This window comes from Eumetopias jubatus, unplaced genomic scaffold (assembly GCF_037043125.1).
Source record: "Eumetopias jubatus isolate StellerSeaLion01/CBP00866 unplaced genomic scaffold, mEumJub1_p1.0 scaffold_1, whole genome shotgun sequence".
Taxonomy (NCBI): domain Eukaryota; kingdom Metazoa; phylum Chordata; class Mammalia; order Carnivora; family Otariidae; genus Eumetopias; species Eumetopias jubatus.
In genome coordinates, this window is record NW_028274807.1 from 198,285,903 (window position 1) to 198,307,884 (window position 21,982).

Consider the following 21,982-nt stretch of genomic DNA (forward strand, 5'->3'; position numbering starts at 1 on the left):
TCTTTTTCTAAAGATTTATTTATTTGAGAGAGAGAGAGAGAGATTGCAGGGTGCAGGGGAAGGGCAGAGGGAAAGAGAGTCTTAAGCAGACTCCACACTGACTGGGGAACCTGATGTGGGGCTCGATCCCAAGACCCTGAGATCATGACCTGAGCTGAAACCAAGAGTCAGATGCTTAACCAACTGCACCACCCAGGTGCCCCTATCCCACAAATTTCTTAATGGAAGTAAGATGTTTCAGTGCAAAAAATTCAAAGCAAACCAAGAAGTAAAACAACTTATATTTCAGGGTTTCTGGAGCAGATAAATGTTTAATTTTGATCTCAGTAAGTTTTTCCCTCAGCTTTTCTCTTAAATTTGGGCTCCTGATGTGCTTCCAGTGATATAGCATTCAGGCATCAAGAATCTGTTTCTCAGGGGATTGCTAACGGAGAAATCTGCCTATTGTTTTTGGAAGGTATGGTAGGCAGTCATCAAGTACAGATCCCTTGGCTGCTGGAATCCATGACTATGATTAGGTCTCCTGAAAAGTTCCTGATTTCTATCATCTGGTGATCCTGCAATCTGTTTGGCTATTCTCTCATGAAACCCTGTAACAATATGGTGTAATGGAAATAAAGTAGGGGGAAGATAAGGACTTGAATCTTGGACTGGACACTAGCAAACTGTTCATTCATACTCAGAGTAGATGCAGGGACTGAATTAGGTGACATTGTAAAGCTCCTGGCATGGGGCTTGATACATCATATGCAATGAAGGAATGTTCACTCGTGCCCCCTTCTATTTCTTTCCTACATTTTTCCTTAAGCCTCACTGGAAAACAAAAATCATTGGATATGGATGTCTTCCAAATTTATCATAGCCTAATCCAACTTATTTGTGATTCCAGGCACTTCCACCCCTCCTCCCCAGTCCCTGTGGGACCATGCTCCGTTGCACTCTCTCTTCTCCCTATCTTCATGCTCCCTTCCAAAAGCCCCTTCAGCCGTGCCATTCTTTTCTACCTAACTTCTTCAGAGTATCCTCATTCCTGCCTCTACATTTTTGCACTGCCCATTCACTCCTCAATCAACTGTTAAGTTTCTTCTTATCCAATGGTTAAAACGCATCATTTAAAACCTCCCCTGACAATCTCCAAATGCAATGGTTGTTGTTGTGTCTCAATGTAATTTTCCATCCACTGACTCCCAAACCTGCTCTTTGGCTATAAATTCTCATTTTTCCTTGTTGTAATCTAATCTCTCTCCTCTAAGGCAAAATCCTATTGCGGTCGTCCTTACACCCATTGCAGTGGTCCTGAAAGTCTGCCATACTGTCTTTAACAAGTGTCTGAGTCATTTCTTTCTTTAACAAAGCCCTTCGTGGCAATCAGTGGATATCCCAACCTGGGCCCTGACATCTCTGACAGATGCTTTCTACTGGCTCTAACAGATTGTGATCTGCGGTCGCTGTACTTGAGAAGCCTACAGCAGTTATTTAAATGATCTGTTGGACTAGGATGGAGCAGTGGATCCTTTGAGGACTGTCTTCTGTTAACCAGCAACTGGTGGAAATGAGCAGGACAAGGTGTGCAGCCAAGTAGATGCTGGGACAGGAGTGGGAGTGACTAACCTGGCTGATCACTCTACCTGTGGCTTTGGCCTTGAAGGAGGGGTAGAAATGAGGGAAAGAGTACCTTTTATCTGAATTCATCTAGATTCTACACAAAGTCATTTTTGCAACTGTAGCCTTAATGCTGGAAGTCCATCTTGAGAGTTTATAGCAAGTCATTAGTTTTGATAAATGTTACCAGTTCACCACAGGCTCTGTAACATTTTTGGTCTGCACGAATAATACTCTAAAAAAGAAGTAAGGGAGGGATTAATTTGTTTGTATCATGGCAATTTTCTCGTTTTCAATTTAAGTTGAAAAACTTGTTCAAAAGTTATTGCCACTTTATTCACAAAGGATTTTCCTTCTACTCTAAGTTATCTCTTTTATTCTCTAGTGTCTTGATGATTTTGACGTCTATAATCTAGCAATTTTCTAAGAAAGACTAATTAAATTTAGCCACAGAGGCAAATCTTTGCCATTATGAATGATACCTGAAATCATACTCCCTTAATGTGGAGTTGGCTTTTAAGAAACCATGAACATGTAGCTTAGGATGTGAAAAAAACAAAGGACCAAAACAGTCCTAGGAATTTCCCATTATCGAGAATATTTTAGAATTCCACTTAATTTATTTATGGGCTTTTTAGCTATACTTCTTTGCATTAGTTTATATATCCTTAACTATTCATGGTAAATTTAGAGTTAATATTTTCCCATTTTACATAAAAGTAGAAAATTTTCAACTTTAGAGGTTAAATTATCACTCCCCACCATCCTTTCTGCTAGAGTTGTCACATGTACTACATGTACACACATGTACATACCTTCAAAAAATGTAACTTTTGCCATATATAGTCATGTATTTTTTTTAAGTTAAGAGGATAGACTTTTATATTTATCCACATATTTACCATTTCCAGTGCTCTTCAATCATTCCTGAAAATCTGGGTTTCCCTCCAATTCTTTCCTTTAGGCTGGAGAACCTCTGTTAGCATATCTTGAAGTGCAATTCTGCAAGTGACATATTCTCTTAGTTTTCCCTTATCTTAAAATGTCTTTATTTTGTCTTCACTCTTGAAAGACCCTTTCCATTAGCTATATAATTTTGTATTTGTTCTTCAACACTTTAAAATTTAACACTTTAAAGATGCTTTTCTACTGTCTTCTGGTCTCTATATTTCTGATAAAAAGCCCATGATCACCTGAATTGTTTTCCTGTATGCAATGTGGCATTTTTTACTAGCAGCTTTTAAGATTTTCTTTTTCATTGGTTTTAAGTAGTTAGACAATGATGTGTCATTTATCCTGTTGGGTGTTTGATAAGCTTCTTAAATCTGTAAATTTGTGTCTTTCACAAAATTTGGTCAAGTTATTTGCCCTTATTTCTTCAAATGCTTTTTTTGACCCATTCTTTTTCTCTTCTTCTTCTGAAATTCCAGTGTGAGCTTTGAAATTGTCACCTTAAGATTTTGTTGTTTATTTTGCTTTGTTTCAATATTTTTCTCTCTTTTTTAGACTGGATAATTCATATTGGTGTTTATATTCACTGATTCTCTCTATGATCTCTTGGTTCAATTAACCTCATCCAGAGATATTTTTATTCCAGATATTCTTAATATAAATATTATATTTTTCAGTTCTAAAATTTCCATTTGGTTATTTAAAAAAAGTATTTTGTATTTTTGTGTTGAGATTTTTACTATTTATTCCCTCATTGAACATGTTATAACTGCTTTATTTTTTTTAAAGATTTTATTTATTTATTTGAGAAAGAGAGAATGAGAGATAGAGAGCACGAGAGGGAAGAGGGTCAGAGGGAGAAGCAGACTCCCTGCTGAGCAGAGAGTGCGATGTGGGACTAGATCCCGGGACTCCAGGATCATGACCTGAGCTGAAGGCAGTCGCTTAACCAACTGAGCCACCCAGGCGCCCTAACAGCTGCTTTAAAAGCCCTGTCTGATAATTCCAACATCTGAGTTATCTCAGGATTGGCTTCTGTTGATTGCCTTTTCACCTGAGAATGGGTTACATTTTCCTGGTTCTTTGCATGTCCCAAAATTTTGGACTGTACCTTGGACATTGTAATTGTTATGCTATGGAGATGCTTGATTCTTTTATAGTCTTCTTTAGAGGGTTAGTTAGTATTTTTATTTTAATAGGAATTAACTTGATTAGACTTAATCTGTAATATTTCTCCTGTGATTGATGGAGATCAAATCTCAGTTTTCTTTTAGCCTTAAGTTGCTAGCTGCCTTGAGTTTGCCTTGCCTATTTGTGTTTGAGGGATCACCTGCTGACATGGGCAGAGTTCATATATAGAATTTGGGATTGTCCATCTCTTACTCTCGCCTCTCCAAGACTCCCTGCAGTGGTCATGCTTGCCCCAGGCTCCATATCTTGGTTCCTCAGGCTAAAAATATGGCAGGGTTTCTGTTGGGAGTTTTAGCTACCCCAGGATATTCTCTCAGACCAAAGCCATAAAAGCAGGAAATTCACCATGTGTTGGTTCCTTTCTCTAAGTTTTTCCTCCCCTCCAGTATCTGCCTGCTTTTGTTCATTCTGCAGAACCTTAGGGTGATTGTTTTTTGGTTTTTAGCCAGTGTTAATAGGTAACTGTGGGAGGGCTAGCCAGTTAGGAGCTCACTTCACCATACCAAAAATGAAACCAGCACAGTTCTACCTTTAAAAGACAGAAGAAAATAGCAGGAGAGGAAGAATGAAGGGGAGTAAGTCAGAGGGGGAGACGAACCAGGAGAGATGATGGACTCTGAAAAACAAACTGTGGTTTCTGGAGGGGAGGAGGGTGGGGGGATGGGTTAGCCTGGTGATGGGTATTGAGGAGGGCACGTTCTGCATGGAGCACTGGGTGTTATGAACAAACAATGAATCATGGAACAGTACACCAAAACAAATTATGTAATATATGGTGATTAATATAACAATAAAAAAATTAAAAAAAAAAAGACAGCCCAAATCCAACCCGCCCTCATTTCTTATCTATCTATCTATCTATCTATCTATCTATCTATCTATCTAACCAGTTTACTTATTTATCCTTAAATGGCCAAGGGTGAGGAAGCTGACTACAATTTCATCCCTTGGCTCCACCTTATTAGTTTGGAAGTCTTTTTTTTTTTTTTTAAATAAGAGAACTTTCTTTTCTTTAAAGATTTTATATATTTATTTGAAGGAGAGAGACAGAGCATGAACATGAGCCAGGAGGGGGGGAGGAGGCAGAGGGAGAGGGAGAAGCAGACTCCCTGCTGTGCACAGAGCCTGATGTGGGACTTGATCCCAGGACCCTGAGATCATGACCTAAGCCAAAGGCAGATGCTCAACCAACTGGAGCCACCCGCGTGCCCCTGGAAGTCATTTTGAGATCCACTGATGTGAGGATGGTAGACAAGAGGTCTTTCCCCTGGAAGATAGCCCCATGGTATATTCACGTTCTTAGTAAAGCCTATGCTGACTACTTTATTCAAGACAGCAAATTCTCCCTTATAGTTTACTTTTTATATTCGATAACATTTATCCCTCCAAATATACCATATACTTTATTTATTTATTATATTTATTGACTGACTCTCACCAGCAGAATGTAAGCTTCATGAGAACAGGAATTTTTGTATGTTCTATTCGCTGCCGTATCTCTAGAGACTGTAACAGTGGAAGTACATAGTAAGTGCAAAATAGATGTCTGACTCATAAATAAATGACTATACCAATCTACTATAACTTCTACCTCTGATACCCCTTAATTCTCTACAAGCCTCTCCAGGCAGAGGATTTTTTTTCTTTTTAACTTAGGTCAGAAGCCATTAGTCATTTTCTTCTACGTTGCACTGTGCATTATGGTCTAGACAGAGCAGAAGGCAAATTTCTTCTAAACAAAGATCTTAAAGAACGTGACCATTTCTTTTACTGTTTTCAACTAAACTCTATAGGACACTGTATTAAAAATTTTCTCTAGTCTGACATCTAGACTCAGAGCATAATAACCACTGGTAGCTTCTGATCTTATTCTCAGATGAAAAAAGACATAGGTTTAACAATAGACCAAGTACATATCTAAAGTGAAAACTTCACTTTGCCTATTCATTAACAGATTTTAACTTTAATGTTTCTGAGCAAGACCTGATGCCTTGGACATACATATGAAAGCATGTTGGGTTGGCTTGGCCCCTGGAATGCAATATATTTAGATTTAAACCATATTTGCATTCATTCTGTATTTTCAGTTTTGTGTTATGTAATAAAATATATTAATGAAAAACTTACAAGATAATTGGATTACATACAGATTCACTTAAATATTTGTGTGTGGGTTTTTCCATCCATAGGGCACAGGTCCCTGGCTTTTTCTTTTTTTTTTAACTAATTAATTTATTTGTCAGAGAGAGAGAGCACAAGCCTGGGGAACGGCAGGTAGAGGCAGAGGGAGAAGCAAGCTCCCTGCTTAGCAGGGAGCCCAATGCGGGACTCGATCCTAGGACCCTGGGATCATGACCTGAGCCAAAGGCAGATGCTTAACCGACTGAGTCACCCAGGCATCCTGATCCCTGGCTTTCTTTTACGAGAGTGAGCTAATTTTTAATTTCCATAAATCTCTGTAATTTCCAAGGAAGATATGCATATTGACAATGACAGACTGGAGAACAGAGTAGAAAAGGAAAGCGATGTTGACAGTCACCTAAGCCAGGGTATTAGCTCCTCTTATTCCTGCTGGGACTCACAGAAAATCCTTGGGGGGAATGTTGGGTAGTGAGCTGGAGGCTATGTCCCAGACCAAGTTAAGACAGGCTAGACCATACCATAGGGACCTAAGTGGAAGGACCAAGATTGAACTGCAGGTCCCTCACTGGCTGCCTGAGCTCCTGCCAATAAGATCCAGTTGCATTGTTAAGACATGACTTTTTTTTGCAGAGGGAAGCAAAACTGTTAATAAACAAAATTCTCAAACATCATTTTAAAAGAAAATTCTTCTCTAGAGCACCTGAGATTTTCACAGAGGCAAATTACCTCATTTGGGTAGAATGCTGGACTCTCAAGGAGATTTCTGTACTTCAACTACAGAAGCAGCTGGTTTTCAAGAAAAAGTTAATTCTACGCAAGGGTATTTTGAATGCTGAATAAACTCCAGGAGAATAAGAAATGAAGCATTTTAGCTTGCTTTGCACAGCAGCCATGAGAAGATAGCTAACATAAGTGTTTTCATGTGATAATCAAGAAAGATTAAGTTTTTGAGGGCAACTCTGTGTTCCCAAGGCCTAGCAGAAAAACCTGGCATAAAGAAGACTCCTTAGGGAAAGCCAGTTGAGTGATGAAATCAATCATTGGTACCCTGAGACTTTAGAGCATTTCGCTAAATTGGTAAAGAGCCAGCAAGAGAACCCGGCATATTAACAGGCACACCAGAGGTACATAGAAAATAAGTTACACCATAATACTCCTTGTGTGAAAAAGGAAATTCACGTAATAGAATAAGTGAATCCATACAGAACCAACTACAAACCATAACACAAATTCTATTCTAAAAGAAAATTATTTGTACTATTTTGAGGAGATAATTATGTGGTAATTATTAAATAGATTAAGATAATGGTTAACAATCTTAATAGATGTGTATACAGAAAAAATTTAACTTAGGCAATGTATTCCTTTTATAGGGGAATCCATGATATTAAGGAAAAAATACAAAGGACCTTTTAAATTCTGGCCTTTTATAGACTTTGTTCTTCTATTACCTCATTATCACTCAACATCAAAGCAGATGTTTGTTCCACACTGACATCTGAAGCTGGCCATTTGAAGACGGGGAGAAGTATAAATGAAACATTGTAGTCTATTTATCTACTCATATAGCAAAGCCAGTATTTGTTATAACTTGCTATAATTGTCTCTCTTAAGTTGCCAGCCAATTTAAGAAAGTATCACTACCAAAACTTTAAATGTCTGTCAGTTCAAGAATTCTTTTTAGAAATTTTAGTCTTTTAAAAAATTACTGAAGATTATAATATACGTTATATACACAGACATATGTAGTTTATCCCTACAAATATGTCATACTAAACATAAAATTGTAAACTTGCTCTTTCCCCCGAACAATATTTCATTAATTTTTTAATATATAGAATGTGCTTACGTAGAGATAATCCCTGCTGTTGGGAAATTCTAATATGGTTTCCCAAATTTCCTCCCCAACTCCTGGTGTTTCATAATCCTTGTGACTGTATATATGGTGGCATTTACTCCAATGATTAGGTTATGTTATATGGCACAATTGAACGTAAGCTAGGGAGAGTGTCTGGGTGAGTATGACCTGGTGCCATGAATCTTTTAAAAGTGCAGAATTTTCTTCTGCTACTTGCAGAAAACAAAGTCAGAGCTTCAAAGCGTGGAAAGGATTCATTGCATTGCTGATAACCTAAAGATGAAGGGGGCTAAGAATAATCAAGTCAAAAAGTGGGCAGAAGACATGAACAGACACTTCTCCAAAGAAAACATACAAATGGCTAAGAGACACATGAAAAAATGTTCATGATTATTAGCCATTAGGGAAGTTCAAATCAAAACCACCCTGAGATACCACCTTACACCAGTTAGAATGGCAAAAATTGACAAGGCAAGAAACAACAAGGGTTGGAGAGGTTGTGGAGAAAGGGGTACACTCTTACACTGTTGGTGGGAAGGCAAGTTGGTACAGCCACTTTGGAAAACAGTATGGTGGTTCCTCAAAAAATTAAAAATAGAGCTACCCTATGACCCAGCAATTGCACTACTGGGTATTTACCCTAAAGACACAGATGTAGTGAAAAGAAGGGCCATATGCACCCCAGTGTTCATAGCAGCAATGTCCACAATAGCCAAACTGTGGAAAGAGCCGAGATGCCCTTCAACAGATGAATGGATAAAGATGTGGTCCATATATACAATGGAATATTACTCAGCCATCAGAAAGGATGAATACCCAACTTTTGCATCAACATGGATGGGACTGGAGAAGATTATGCTAAGTGAAATAAGTCAAGCAGAGAAAGTCAATTATCATATGGTTTCACTTATTTGTGGAACATAAGGAATAGCACGGAGGACATTAGGAGAAGGAAGGGAAAAATGAAGGGGGGGAATCGGAGGGGGAGAGGAACCATGAGAGACTATGGCCTCCGGGAAACAAACTGAGGGTTTTAGAGGGGAGGGGGCTGAGGGGATGGGTTAGCCCGGTGATGGGTATTAAGGAGGGCATGTACTGCATGGAGCACTGGGTGTTATACACAAACAATGAATCATGGAACACTGCACCAAAAACTAATGATGTAATATATGGTGATTAACATAACAATAAAAAAATTTAAAAAAAACCTAATGATGTAATGTATGGTGACTAACATAACATTAAAAAAAAAAAAAGATGAAGAAGGCTACGTAGCAAGGAAAGCAGGTGACCTTTAGCTGCTGAGAGCAGCTCCCTGGTGAAAGCCAGGAAGGAAATGGGAACTTCAACCCTACAATGGTAAGAAACTCAATCCTACCAACAACAACCAAAGAGCTTAGAACACTATTGCCCCTAGAGCTTTCAGACTAGAACACAGCCCAGTTGACACCTTGACTTTGGCTTTGTGGTAACCTAAGCAGAGAGCCCAGTCATGTCTTTGCAGACTTCTAACCTACGTAACTGTGAACTAAAAAATGGGTATTTTTTTTAATCCATAGAACTTGCTGTAATATGTTGTGCAACAATTGAAAACTAATTCAGTTGCTCTCACTTCTTTTCACTTCAATCTTTTCAAAGGTTAAGCTATTATTTATTTAGTTATCTCTCTACTTATGGATATTTAGACTGCTTTAAGATATCTGTTACTACAAAAATAACACTCATATATGTGAACACAAGTTTAGTGGTATCAAGTTGTTCATAGTATATGTATACAATTTTTAAAATGTATTCTATGACTCCAAAAACATAAGCAAAATGAGAAAAAAAGATAAAGTAGATTTCATTGAAACTAAAAACTAAAAAAATAAAAAGGATGTTATCAAGAAAGTGCAGACAACCTACAGAATGGGAGAACATATTTACAAATCATATATCTGATAAATGTCTAGTATCCTGGAAAAATGAAGAACTCTTACAACTCAACAAAAAGACAAACAGTAATCTTGAAAAAGAAAAACAAAATTGGAGGTATCACAATTCCAAACTTTAAGTAATATTACAAAGCTGTAGTGATCAAGACAGTACGGTACTGACACAAAAAAAGACACATAGATCGATGGAACTGAATAGAAAATCCAGAAATAAACCCATAATTATATGGTCAATTAACCTTCAACAAAGAAGGCAAAAATATGCAATGGGGAAAAAAACAGTCTCTCTTTTTGTTTTTTAAGAATATAGTATGATGCTATTCTTTTTTTTTTAAGATTTTATTTATTTATTTGAGAGAGAGAGAATGAGAGATAGAGAGCACAAGAGGGAAGAGGGTCAGAGGGAGAAGCAGACTCCCCGCTGAGCAGGGAGCCCGATGCAGGACTCGATCCCGAGACTCCAGGATCATGACCTGAGCCGAAGGCAGTCACTTAACCAACTGAGCCACCCAGGCGCCCCAAAAGACAGTCTCTTTAAACAAATGGTTTTGGGAAAATTGGACAGCTACATGTAAAAGAATGAAACTGGACCACTTTCTTACACCATACACAAAAATAAACTCTAAATGGATTAAGGACCTAAATGTGATGATACCTGAAACCATAAAAATCCTACAAGAGAGCCAAGGCAGTGACTCCTCTGACATCAGCCATCAGCCTTTCTAGATATGTTTCTTAAGGCAAGGGAAACGAAAGCAAAAATAACTATCGGGACTTCATCAAAATAAAAAGCTGCTGCACAGCAAAGGAAATTACCAAGAAAACTAAAAGGCAACCTATGGAATGGGAGAAGGTATTTGCAAATGACATATCTGATAAAGGATTAGTATTCAAAATATATAAAGAACTTATACAACTCAACACCCAAAACCCAAATAATCCAATTAAACAGTGGGCAGAAGACATGAACAGACATTTCTCCAAATAAGACATACAGATGGCCAACAGACACATGAAAAGATGCTCAACATCACTCATCATCAGAGAAATGCAAATCAAAATGACAATGATATATCACCTCACACCTGTCAGAATGACTAAAATAAAAAAACTCAAGAAATGACAAATGCTGGTGAGGATGTGGAGAAAAAGGGACCCTTGTGCACTGCTGGTGGGAATGCAAACTGGTGCAGCCACTATGGAAGACAATATGGAGGTTCCTCAAAAAGTTAAAGATAGAATTACCCCATGATCCAGTAATTGCACTATTGGGTATTTGCCCTAAGAATAAGAAAACACTAATTTGAAGGGATATAAGCCCCCTATGTTGATTGCAGCATTATTTACAACAGCAAATTATGAAAGTAGCCCAATGTCCATCAATGGATGAATGGATAAAGAAGATGTGATATATATATATATAATAGAATATTATTCAGGCATAAAAAAAGAATGAAATCTTGCCATTTGCATCAACATGGATAGAGCTAGACAGTATAATGCTAAGTGAAATAAGTTAGTCAGAGAAAGACAAATATCCCATAGGATTTCACTCATATGTGGAATTTAAGAAACAAAACAGATGAGCTAAGGAAAAAAGAGAGAGAGGCAAACCAAAAAACACACTTTTAACTATAGAGAAAAACTGATGGTTACCAGAGGGGAGGTGGGGGGGGGATGGGTGAAATAGGTGATGGGGATTAAGGAGTGCATGTGTCATGATGAGCACTAGGGGATATATTGTTGAATCACTACATTGTACACCTGAAACTAATGTTAACTCTGTATGTTAACTACATTGGAATGAAAATTCAAAAAATATTCAGTTGTTTATAGCAGCATTATCAACAATAGCCAAATTATGGAAAGAGCCCGAATATCCATCAACTGATAAATGGATAAAGAAGTTGAAAAAAAAAAAGTTGTGATATATCTATACAATGGAATATTGCTCAGCCATCAAAAAGAATGAAATCTTGCCATTTGCAATGACATGGATGGAGCTAGAGTGTATTATTCTAAGGGAATAATTCAGTCAGAGAAAGAAAAATACCATATGATTTCATTTATGTGTGGAATTTAACAAAACAGATGAACATAGAGGGGAAAAAAAGAGACAGGCAAACCATAAAACAGACTCTTTTAAATTAACATATAATGTATTATTTGTTTCAGAGGTACAGGTCTGTGATTCATCAGTCTTACACAATTCACAGCGCTCACCATAGCACATACCCTCCCCAATGTCCATCACCCAGCCACCCCATCCCTCCCACCCCCCACGACTCCAGCAACCCTCAGTCTGACTCTTTATCATAGAGAACAAACTGACGGTTGCTGGAGGAAAGGTGGGTGGGGGGATGAGCTAAATGGATGATGGGCATTAAGGAGGGCACTGTTGTGATGAGCACTGGGTGGTGTATGTAAGCGACAAATCAATAAATTCTACTCCTGAACTAATATAACACTGTATGTTAACTAACTGGAATTTAAATAAAAACTGGACACAAAACAAAACATTCAGTTAATACATATATTTTTTTAAATTTCTAAAAAAGGGACAAATAATCTAATTAAAAATAGGCAAAGGACTTGAATAACATTTCTCCAAAGAAGATATACAAATGGTGAGTAAACACATGAAAAGATGCTCACATCATTAGTTACCATTAAAATGCAAATCAAACCACAATGAGGTACTAATTCACATTCACACCCTGTAGGATAGCTAGAATTAAAAAAAAAAAAAGAAAATAACAAGTATTAATGTGGATGTGCAGAAATTGGAGCCCTCACACATCACTGGTAGGAATGTAAAATGGTTAGGTCTCTGTGAAAAATAGTTTGGCAGTTCCTCAAAAGCTAAACGTAGAAATACTATATGGCCCAGCAGTTCCACTTCTAGATATATACCTAAAAGAATAGAAGGCAGGCAATCAAATACATATATACACGTGTTCACAGTAGTACTATTCACTAGAGCCAAAAGTTAGAAACAGTGCAACTATCCAACAATGAATGAACAAATAAACAATTTGTGGCATATCCATACAATGGAATACTAATTAGCCATATAAAGAAATGAAGTACTGATGATACATGCTACAACATGAATGAACCTTAAAAACATTGTAAGTGAAGTAAATCAAGTGCAAAAGGTCTCATATTATATATATGATTCCATTTATGTGAAATATCTAGAATATATAAGTCTATAAAGATGGAATGCAGATTGGTGGCTGCCATGGGCTATAAGCAGGGGTAAGTTGGAAGAACAACTGCTTATTAGATCCAGGGCTTCCTTCTGGGGTATGAAAATGTTTTGGAACTAGACAGAGGTGATTGTTGTACAACATTGTGAACATAGTAAATGCCACTCAACTGTTCATTTTAAAAATGGTTAATTTTATGCTATTTCAACCTTGCCTCAATTTAAATAAATGTGTTCCATATAATTTTTAATATTTATAGCTTATCTGTGTCTTTCTGATTACTCTTGCTATTGGTATATCTATTAAAATTTGTTTTATTGAAGATAATTAACATACAGTGTTATATTAGTTTTGGTATACCATCCGATGATTTAACTATTCTACACATTTCTCAGTGCTCATCAAGATAAGTGTACTCTTCATCCCCTTTATCTGTTTCACCCCTCCCCCCACCCACCTCCCTTCTGGCAACCACTAGTCTGTTCTCTGCATTCAAGAGTCTGGTTTTTTTTTTTGTCTGTTTGCTTTGTTTCTTAAATTCCACATATGAGTGAAATTGTATGTTATCTGTCTTTCTCTGTCTGACTTATTTCACTTAGTATTATATCCTCTAGGTCCATCCATGTTTTTGCAAACGGCAAGATCTCATTCTTTTTAATGTCTGAGTAATATTCCATTGAATATACTACATCTTCTTTTATCCGTTCATCTATCGATGAACGCTTGGGTTGTTTCCATACCTGGGCTATTGTAAATAATGCTACAATAAACATAGGGATGCATATATCTTTTCAAATTAGTGTTTTCATTTTCTTTGGGTAGATATCCAGTAGTGGAATTACTGGGTTATATGTTACTGTATTTTTAGTTTTTTGGGGAAACTCCGTATTATTTTCCACAGTTGCTACACCAATTGGCATTCCCAACAACAGCAGCGTACCAACAAACCATAAAACTCCTAGAAGAAAACATAGGCAGTACTTTCTTTGACATCAGCCACAGAAACATTTTTCTAGATATGTCTCCTCAAGAAAGAGAAACCAAACCAAATTAAGGTACTAGGACTACACCAAAACAAAAAGCTTTTGTACCTTTGCATCAACAAAACAAAAAGACAACCTACAGAATAGGAGAAGATATTTGCAAATGATATATCTGATAAGGAGTTAGAATCCAAAATATATGAAGAACTGACAGGACTCAACACCAAAAAAAGTAATCCAATTTAAAAATGGGCAGAGGACCTGAAGAGGCATTTTTCCAAAGAAGGTATGTCTATTTTTTTAAAGTTTCTTTTTTCAGATAATCAGTTTTTATTTTACTGACCCTTTCTTTAAGTTCTGTTATTATATTATTTTCTTCCTTTTGTTGTCTTTAGGTTTACTTTGTTTTTCTTTTTCTAGCATCCCAAACTCAAAATGTAAATCATTTATTTTTCATTATTTGGGGGTGAGGGGTTACTTGCCAATGACCTGGTTTGTTAACAGTTGGTGTGTAAACATGGAGGAGGTACTCAGCAAAACTCAGGGGCACAGGAAGGCATCCATATGCTGACAAATGTTCATGCAGTGTTTGGGCAGCCGCCACAAGGGCCAGCATGTGGAGGCAGCCAAAGGAACAGCTGTACCATGGCTCTTCCATGAGGGTAATATGATGTGCTCTGTCAACGGCAGTCTTTGACCTTATTTAAGGTCACATCTGACTCTATGTTGGATTAGGGAATCTAAGGGTTTCTTTGTGAGCAATTTTATTTATTAAATTTAATTTTAATTGTATCTGTGTGCAACAGTGCTTTAAAAGTCAAATAGTTCAAAAGTCTTTTTTTTTTTGATTGTTGCGGTGGTGAAACCTTCTTTAATCAAGACACCATAAATCATCAGTGAGCTTCATGTCTTCCCCCAATTTATACTATATCTTAAATGCCAAAGCATTTTGGCCCAACTTGGTGTTCTAAATTCACCATTACCACAGAGTGAGGTAGTGGGGAAGAGAACAAGATCTTTTTAACAACCTTGGCTTCTCCATCCTCTGACAACTGTCAAAGAGTGCACTGCTCCTATGGAAGAATCTTGCGACAGCAAAGCAAATAAGCAACATTTTTTTTTTAAATAAGCAATCTTTTATTTATGTCTTCATGTCTTTCATCAGTGATGAATATTTTCATTCTTTTCTGTTTTTCTGTGATTCTAGTTAGGTGTTTATTATCCTTTCTCATTCTGTTCTCCATGTTCCATAATACTTCTTTCATATTTTTCATCTCCTTATAGCTCTTTGCTACATTCTGGATAGCTACACTCATTTATTCAACAAATATTTACTGAGCACTTACTAGGTGGCAAGCACTGTTTCAGGCACTTGGGTACCTCAGTGAACAAAATAAAAACATCACTGCCCAGGAGGAGCTTTTATTTAAAAAGACAAAATGAGGAAACAGACAGTAAGTGATAAACACAATAAGTAACTAAACTATATAGAATGTAGGAAGTGATAAATGTCATTTAAAAAAGAGGGAATAAGGTAATTCCTCCTCTGTTTTTTTTTTCCTCCAGAAGAAAGACAATTTTATTTTCCTGTAATGATATCACTGGTTATCTTAGAAAATTCTGTTTCAGAGTGTAAGTGAGGCAAATCTGCATAACATTAGTCATACTGGTTATGTGACACTTATACATTTTATTTAGTAAATCTTAAATTGTTATTAGGTGTAATACTTGCTAGGAAAATTCACATCTCCCCATATTTCTTTTTTTTAAATCACTTTATTGAGGTATGATTGACATGAAAAGCTGTATATATCTCATGTATACACTGAACGAGTTTGTAGGTAAGTATATACCCATGAAACCATCACCACAATCTGTGACATAAACATATGCATCACCTCTAAAAGTTTCCTCCCTCTCTAATTATTATTACTACTTATTTATAGTGTGAGATAAGAACACAACATATGATCTACCCTCTTGCAAATTTTTAAGACTACAACACAGTATTGTTAACCATAAGCACTATGCTGTACAGTAGAGCTCTAGAACTTATCTTAATGTAACTGGAAATTTGTACCTAATATTTCTGCATTTTCCTCTCCCCACTCAGGCTCTGACAATTACCATTTTACTCTCTGCTCCTATGAGTTTGACTATTTTAGAGTCCTCATATAAGTGGTATCCTGTAATATTTGTCCTTGTATGTCTGGCTTATCTCACAAAACATAATGTCCTCCAAGTTCATCCACATTGTTGCAAATGGGAGGATGTCTTTCTTTTCTTTTTTTAATCAAAGATGAGTTGACGGTATATGTGTAAGCTTATTTCTGGGCTCTCTGTTCTGTTCCATTGGTCATTATGTCTGTTTTTATGCCAGCACCATACTGTTTTGATTACTGTAGCTTTGTAATGTATTTTTTATTTCAAGTACAATGATGCTTCCAGCTGTGTTCAACTGTTTCTTCTCTTTTACTGGCATTTATTTTCCCAGCCTTAAATGAATTCCTAAACTACTTGGCAGTAGTACATTGTGCATGTTAGGTATACATAAAATGTTTTCTTAATGACTGAAATATTCCTACTTTGCACAAAGTGCAAAGTGTTTTGCACTTTGCTCTTCTCACATGTTCTCACTTTTTCAGATAGCTTTGTTTCTGCATGCAGAAACTATTCCCATGAAAATTCTCATCTCCATCTGTGACATCTCACCTGCATCCTAGATGCCCCCACTTCATGACCTGTGGGTTGTTTGGCTATCACTTCAAACTCAACATAGCCCAAATTGAACTCATCATTTCCTTCACTCAGCTGGCTTCAATAATTATAGCCCCATTCTCCTTGTCTCCAAGGTAAAAAAACAAAACAAAACAAAAACCCATTGAGTTATAGGTTTTAGAAATAGAAAGAAAAAGTGATAAGAGAAATAAGTTTATTGTTACATTTAGGAGACTACTCATCCTTTCAACAAATAATTATTGAGTACCTACCATATGCCAATACTCTATTAGGTTCAGAGGATTTGGGGGTGAATACGATTTAAAAAATCTGTTTTCGTAGTGCTTACAGTCCAGTGATGGAACACAGAAAATAAAAAGGGTAAATATGTAAACTATTTAGTATGCTATATGGTCCTAAGGAAAAATAAAAAGCAAAGAAGAGACACTGAGAATATGGATGTGTATGTGGGAGATGGTGGTAATAATGCTTTCAATTCTAAAGATTTTATTATTTATTTTGAGAGAGAGAGAGAGAGAGAGAGAGAGAGGAGCTGGGGAGGGCAGAGGGAAAGGGAGAAGCAGACTCCCCACTGAGCAGGGAGACCAATGTGGGGGCCCCATCCCAGGACCCTGAGATCATGACCTGAGCTGAAGGCAGACGCTTCACCGACTGAGCCACCCAGGAACCCCTGGTGGTTTCAATTGTAGATAGGGTGGCCAGGAAAAGCCTGAAAGGGTGATATTTGAGTAAAAGCATGAAGAAGGTGGGGATGCAAGAACCATGAGCACGTTGAGGGAAATAGCAGACGCAAAGAAAGGCCCTAAAGTAGAAACATGTTATATTTTCAGGGAATAGCAAGGAGGCTATTGTAAACTAGACTGATCAATGGGGGAAGGATAGGAAATTAGGTTATAGGGGTGATGAGGCTCAGTCCAAATCTTAAAGGGCACGATGCCCTATCTTCTCTAATCTTATTCCTAGCTTCCTTATCCTGGGGCTTTATCACTTCATGTCTGCAACAGCTTCTAACTTATCTATTTTCTAGTTTAACCTATATATTACCCCTGTGATAATCTCAAATCACCACCTTCAACATGTCATTCACGTCATCCCCCTGCTCAAGGATTCATTAAGGGTTACCTAATGCAACAAATCTAAGTCAGTGTCCAGGGTTTTTAGGGCTATCCTAGACTTATTTAATCTGTCTCTAACACATTTTCTGATTGGACATTTACTGAGTTCTTTCTCTGTTCAAGGGGCTGTGAGTAACTGGGTAAGAAACAGGTTCCAAGACCTGGAGTTCACTGTCAATACCAACCATCTCCCAGCTCTCATCACCTCTTCTAATTTCCTTCTAACTCAATACATTGATACCTTTGTTGTGTCTGACTCATGCTTTTGCCTTTGCTACTTTTTGTGCTTGAGTATCTTCTCTTCCTGATTTCCAATAAAATCCAAAATCCTTTCATGGCTGCAAGGCCCTATATAATGTGGTCCCTGACTATCTCTTCAATCCCCTCTTGAGACATCCTTTCCTTCTCTCACTTGCACCATTCCAGCAACACTAACTGCCATTCAGTTCTCTGAATATACCAAGGTTTCCCTGCCTAAATCACATTATCCACTCTTTCTGTTTACTCATACTTTAAGCCTCAACATGGATGCCATAAGAGCCTCCCTCACTCCAATATGCATGAGGTTTCAGGGCACTCTGCATGATTTTCCTTTATAGCACCTATCACACTTTTTAAACTACATACTTATTCATATGATCATGTGTTTGGTGATCTCTCTAGCAGAGAGAGGTGGTCTCTCTTCTAGATCATAAGCTCCAGGAAGACAAGCAGATATTTCTCTTGCTCACCTCAGTATCCCTAGGTTCTAGCCCAGTAGCTAGTAGGTGCTTAATAAATCTCTGAACAAATGAATTAGTACCCTACCTGGACCCTAGACACTCTTTAATTCAATTACTTTCATTTTCTCCAAAAGCCCTTTCTCCAAGAGCCTGGCTTCTCAGTCTTTCAGTGATCCTCTTTTTCTCCGACTTTTTTTCTTTTTAAAAAATAGTTCTTTGAATATTGAAAACAAAAGCTTGGTGACAACCGATCTAGCTCACCATGACAGAAAAAGACCTCTCTCTCAGTGTATATTACATGGTGAAGTTGACTATATTTCTTTCCCAAACTATACAGTTTAATCCTAAATACAAAGCAAGGTCTAAAATGTAACTGATTAGAAAAAAAATATAAAACAACCAATGATTTAGAGAAGACTGATCATTTTTTTTAGCTTAAAAAACTCTGTAAAAATTTGTCTAAAGGGTTGTAATTTTTGTTTGTTTTTTTCCTGACAGCTTATTGTGCTTAAAGTCTTGCTGCATGTCAGTAAGACATATGCCCTAATCTTACTTTTCCACTTAGCTTTGGTACTTAAAATCAGGAAAACATGTTTCATACCTTCTAGAAATTTTGTAATGCTCTGTTCAGACCTTGTCAGAGTCACGGACATTCCTTTTTTTTTTTTTTTTAAGATTTTTAATTTATTTATTTGACAGAGAGAGAGACAGCGAGAGAGGGAACACAAGCAGGGGGAGTGGGAGAGGGAGAAGCAGGCTTCCCGCGGAGCAGGGAGCCCGATGTGGGGCTTGATCCTAGGACCCCAGGATCATGACCTGAGCCGAAGGCAGACGCTTAACGACTGAGCCACCCAGGCGCCCCCGGACATTCCTTTTTAACCTCTAAATCCCAAGCAGTTATTACAGGGGCTCACAAACAAGAAATTCTTAGTAAATGTTTGCTAAACTGTTCAATTAAATAAAAATTCCTTGATTCACAGAGGACTGAATGGTTATTTGATCACTTCTTCATTCATTCACTCAATAAATATTTATTTAATGCTCCAAATCCAAAGTCCTGTGCTTAGCACTGGGGGGTGAGGGGGATGGTACAAAGACACACACGAAAGCTCCCATTGCAGTGGGGGAAATCTACATGCATATGTATGATTACAATTTAATATCTAGTAATGGAATAAAGCTAGATACAGACTGTTATCAGGGGCACAATGAAGTTTCAGGGCCTGATTATACTCATAAATAGTGAGGAAGGTTTCATATAGCTGAGTTTCAATGGACAGGAGTTTACCAAGCCAGCAAGGGTAGGGAGGCATGAAAGAGCAAGGCATGTTTAGGGAAAGACAACTAAGTCATCAAGATGCAGGAAATAAGGTTAGAGAAATAAAATTATATCATGCTGGACCTTTTATGTCACACTAAGTAACGAGGGCTTTCGGTTAAGTGAGGGCTGACGTGAACGGTTTGCATTTTTAAGAGGTAAGGATGGTGGTGCTGTGGACAATAACTCAGGGTAGGAAGGCAGTAGATTCAGGGAGTCCGCATTTGGGAATAAATGTGGAGAATCTGGGGTGACAACAGGGATGGATAGGGAGAGTGATATGATTGGTATTTGGGAGTCAGAAGTTGATAAGATACAGTGATTAATTGAGAAGGGAAGGAGAGAGAGAGAGAGGAACCTAAGAGGATGCCAAAATTTCTGACATGGATTTCTGAGCAAATGATAATGCCTTTCACTTGATTTAAGGAGCACACAAGGAAGTATATGTGTAAGGAAAGAAACTGAATTGAGTTTAGATATGCTGAGATAGAAATGTCTGAGGGACATCCAAGGGCAGATGTCTGGTAGGAAAAAGGAAATGAAACTCTGAAGCTCAGGGGAGAGGTCTCACTCAGAGATTTAGATTTCAAAGCTAAATATTTATGATTTTGTACAGAATGATAAAATGTCACAAAAACAGTTACAGCTAGTAAGGCCCTACCAGCTGCTGCTGCTTCTTTCCTGCAGATTGTTTAATACTCATCAGTCAACATCTATCAGGATGTGCTATGCGGGTTTGCAGTTTGTCATTCACTGGAGCCTCTCTAGGTTTGCCTGTGGGATCAGCAATGAGACTCAGAGTGCAGGAACATCCGGACCTCTCTTTAGCCTGCTCCCTCTGCTCACACATGTTCTCAGGCACAGAGGTGAGAGTGTCCTGACAATACTGAACACTAGACTAGCACTGTTTGATTGGTAAACTGATTGCTCTGTATCAACACTCTGTGCACCTAATATAATACATCCCTAACCTTTCATGATTTCTGATAACTGCTTCAAGGCAGTAACATATGACCAGTTTAATACTTAATCATTAGGAAAGCATACTTAGTTGGTATCATCAGCTCAATGAACTAAAATTTTTGAGGGCTTATACAACGACACAAATGCTAATGGAAAGAAGGAACACTTATCAATTAAACCTAGATCTAAAATTCTGCGTATTAGTTCACTCTTAAAACTAAAGAAATAGTATTTTTAATTAAGGACCTTACAAGTTTATTATGTGAATGGGAAGCTGGTATAGTTCTCTAATATCTAGGGATTTTTAAATGACCAAAACATTTCCAGCAACTCTACAAAAATTTTTTTTTTTACCTTTCTTCTTTAAAAATGTTTTATTGTTTCTTGAGGCTCAATTATAAATAATAAGCCCAAAGATAAAACAACTGATGCACTGATGATCCTGCATGGATAACAAACCAGAGCAGGGGTATCTCTGCTGGGCACAGGCACTGTGTGAAGTGCTGGGATCACGGAAAGAGAAGACACAGTCACTAGAACTCAAGGATGATAAAGTAGTATGCTCTGGTTTTCAAATTGCAACCCAGGGACTTTCAGTGGTTATACTCAGTACCGGGTGGAGGAAGGGGAATAGTGAGATTCCTATTATTTCCCTTTTCCCTCCAACAGTAAAGTAGCTCTATTTTATCTGTTTCATTTATTGAACTTACTCAAAAAATTTAGCTTTTAGAAAGGATTCTTCCACATACAAAAATAAGTAATAGAGTTCACAAACCTCTGGCCTAGTAGGAAAACAGGAGCCGTCGGAATCTGCACCCACACAGCCCAGTACGCGTAGCTACCATCCCTGCCACAACTGCCTTTTACCACAGCCTTTCTAGACATACATACTGGGAGACAGCCATGACAAGGAAAACCCACATGCCCTCATCAATGAGTGTATCATTTTAGCTCTAAGCCAAAGTGAAGCAAGGTGCTTTAATTTTCAGGGCAAGGTATGTCAAGATCAGAGGTACTGTGGAGCATGCGAATTAACAGCTTTTCTTTTGTATTGTTATAACTTCCATTTTAAATTTTCCTACATATAACATGCAATTGGAAAAAATGGAACAGTTGTTTTCAAATTTTAAGTAAAAAAAAAAAAAAAACAAAATAAAAAATCCATATAGCACTCTGAGTACAGGAAGTTTCCAAGCAATATAAAAGTATCCCCAAATTTATTTTCTCTCTGCCCCACCTGGAGGACAACCAG

The 21,982-nt window shown here is 37.5% G+C and overlaps 1 protein-coding gene across 1 annotated transcript in view; it reads right to left on the minus strand.

Annotated features, from left to right (window-relative positions):
* DOCK3 (dedicator of cytokinesis 3) overlaps positions 1 to 21,982 on the minus strand; it is a 558,375-nt gene that overhangs the window by 136,148 nt on the left and 400,245 nt on the right. The window lies entirely within an intron of this gene.